Source organism: Pinus tabuliformis, chromosome 4_2 (genome assembly GCF_031772625.1).
Source record: "Pinus tabuliformis cultivar Carrire ecotype Pingquan chromosome 4_2, CPIR1, whole genome shotgun sequence".
Classification (NCBI taxonomy): Eukaryota; Viridiplantae; Streptophyta; class Pinopsida; order Pinales; family Pinaceae; genus Pinus; species Pinus tabuliformis.
The window spans coordinates 405,181,293-405,184,516 of record NC_142304.1 but is presented as its reverse complement, the minus strand read 5'-3'; the positions used below and the strand labels follow the sequence as shown (position 1 = coordinate 405,184,516).

General features: G+C 33.4%; 1 pseudogene; it reads left to right on the top strand.

The window, feature by feature from the left end:
- Positions 1–1,054: 1,054 nt before the first annotated feature.
- Positions 1,055–1,588, top strand: LOC149169684 (polyadenylate-binding protein 4-like; annotated as a pseudogene).
- Positions 1,589–3,224: the final 1,636 nt, after the last annotated feature.

Genomic DNA, 3,224 nt, shown 5'->3' with positions numbered 1-3,224 from the left:
TTTTGGAAAAAATGACTAAAAATTATTCTAAATAAACTAAAATATAAGAAAAATAAACAAAATGAAAACTTAGAATAATTAGACTATTACTTAACATTTAAATTCTCTATCTACACCTTCATTTAACATTACGATTACTTTTTTCAAGAAAACGGATCCAAAAAAATAGTTGAATGATTATTTGGACCAAATTTGAGTATCAAAACTCTCTTGACTAACCTTCTAGGACATGGGGCATCACCTAAGTGTTACAGCCGTGATGCAAGCATCATGTAATACATCTTCATAATCCATAGCCTTAGATCATAATCATGTCACTCAGTGTAATCCAAGAGATTCTTGCGCTCCCCTGCCACCACCAAAACCACGCCCTCCACTGCCACCTCACCCCCACCAGATCCTCCTCCACTGTCACCAAATCCACCACCTTCCCCACAAGATTCTCCTACACCATCACCAAACCCACCACCTCCTCCTCCATGTCCTACACCGTCACCAAACCCAACACCACCTCCTCCATGTCCTCCACCATCGCCAAACCCACCAAACCTGTTGTTGCTTCAATGACCATTCAACATCGATTATGGCCACAACCAATTTTAGTTGAGGAGTGGCGGTGTGAATACTATGTATATATTCTTATCTTGCTACGTATATTTTCCTGGAAAGGGAAGGCAAGTGGTAACTTCTATGACAAACATTGGCCGCATTTCCCTGCAAGTCTTTTCATCCTCATTAATCTCATGTAACCACCAATGTTCATATCAATTCCCTATGAAGATACCTTCACGGTGGAGGAGGTAGGTAACGTAAACCACACTCAATAAAATCCACATTAAACTTTACTTTACTTTTAAAATTATATCCAAGATTTAAATTTAACAATTTATATAATATTTAATGTATTGCTATTAGGTGTATATTGCTGGTCTATTTTAATATCAAAAATATTTATATAATGGGAAGAGTAGATATCCTATAGTGAATCTTGTGATGGTTTCTTTGTCCATTGTTTTAAAGATAATTTCTACCAGCTAAGAGCAACTAACAAGCAATGGTGTCCATTCAATTTGCAAGTGGTGTAGCATTTATACCAAAACAACGACAACAATAGCTACCACTAATGCAATAACAAATGTTACCTCATGGTAATCACCTATATTGTTATCCACTGAGAAGAAATGTTAAAGAAAATCCTTTATGTGGTGTCGCAAGAGGGATACATCCTTTCCCATTAGACATGGGTGACCTTCCTTTATGTGCAGCTGAGACAACCATTTCACAACTTATACCTATTGGATCTTTGGCTTTATCTCTTCCAAATGCAACTCTCAAATAACAATGAACAATGCTTGGAGAAAGCTTGTATTCTTTGGTGGATCATTTGAAACATGATCATGCAGCCAATATTATTGTTATGCTTTTGGAAATGGATCAAATTGAGGTTCTATATTTGTTGGAGTCTCCTAAATCCTTGATGGATAAAGTTACAAAAGCGATGGAGATTATATAGAATGTGACACAAACTCAATAAAATCCATTTAATTAGCTTTCAGTTTTATCTTTGAACAAGACTCTTATGTCATAATGTCATGCCTCTCAGGGTTCTAGATTTGTATAGAAATACTATAGCAGGGTTGTCAAAGTCAATGGAGGGGCTTGGACTAATTGAGTTCGTTGATTTGAGTGGCTACTAGGAATTGATAGAATTTCCTGAGAGCATTGGTAATCTTTTAGTGCTTCAAGTTTTAAATCTTTACTTTCGTGTGTAGTTGAAGGCTTTGTCCAATACAATAAGAGGGCTTAAAGAGTTAAAGCACCTTGCTTTAAGATGGTGTCATAAGATGGTGCTCAATTCACATGATAGTAGTCAACTCACTTCATTGAACCAAGTGATATTTCCCATAACTTTAGAACCTACAAGGGCTTCCAGTGTAGGCGATCTCATAAATCTCATAAATATGAGGATATTGGAAGCATCTCTAATGTCAGATGGTTTAGAGGTGGCAACCAAGGTAATTTTCATCCATTTTTATGAGACAACTTGATAAGTGACGGCCAACCTGTTGGTAGCTATGAAAATATGTGGATGAGATGGCGAGAATTTATAATTCTTGTATGTCTTTGGAATATTGGATCTATTGAGCCTTTATTAAGCCTTGCTAACTCAATATAGGTATATTTATTTTGTAGACTTCACAACTATAATAAATGACAGAGAAAGTATAGAGATCCAAGACATTTATTCAACCAAGATGCCAAAGATGGAGACAAAGATTCCTAGTATGTGAGAGTGTGTTGCACAAATGGTGGAGGGGGTTTGGGCACAGTAGAGATATTAGAGTAGCAGTTGAGATTGTATGATTGAAATATGTAGGGTAAGTCATGTGAAATAAAACAGACTTGTGGGGAAACAAACCATGTTCTTAACCACTTGAGTTATCAACTCCATATAAATTAGGCACTTTTAATAATTCCTAACAAATCAAGTTTACTACCATAAAAATGCCCCCTCACTAAGTCTACTACCATAAATATGTGCCTCGCTACCTAGGTGGGAAAGTTACAAAAAAAAGTGCAAAGAAAACATGGTGAGACCATAGAGAATTTTTTTTAATGAATGTACAAAAAGTTTTACTCATGGAAATATGTTAAAAATCATTATATAAAATGGAAATATTTATGAGAATATTATGATTTTTAAATTCACTATGGTTTGACGAACAATTTGTTTCATGAACTCTATGGGTTCAAGTCTAACTACCAAAATTATCATTACTATTAAAAAAGGTTACTATTATATTAATTAATAAATTCCATTTATATTATTATCTTTCTTTACTCTCAAATATAATAAATTTTTTATTTTTATTTAAGTCAAGATTTCAATATATTAATTAACTTTTATTTATTTCTTATAATCAATACAAAATTCAATATACTAATTGACTTTTACTTATTTCTTATAATCATTACAACATTTTATCTTACTTTCAAACCGCCAAAAACACTCAGCTTAAAATTATATATTAATCAAGACTTTTACTTATTTTTTATAATCATTACAAAATTCGATTTTTCTTTTAAACCTCCAAAACATCTTAATTTAAAATGTTTGTTTCTAGAGCTACTCTGTAGTCCAGTATATGACCATGTTGTAGTGGTGTAAATGTCTGTTTGTAAACACTCACATGTCGGTTCAATCAAAAAATAATAAAAGGTTA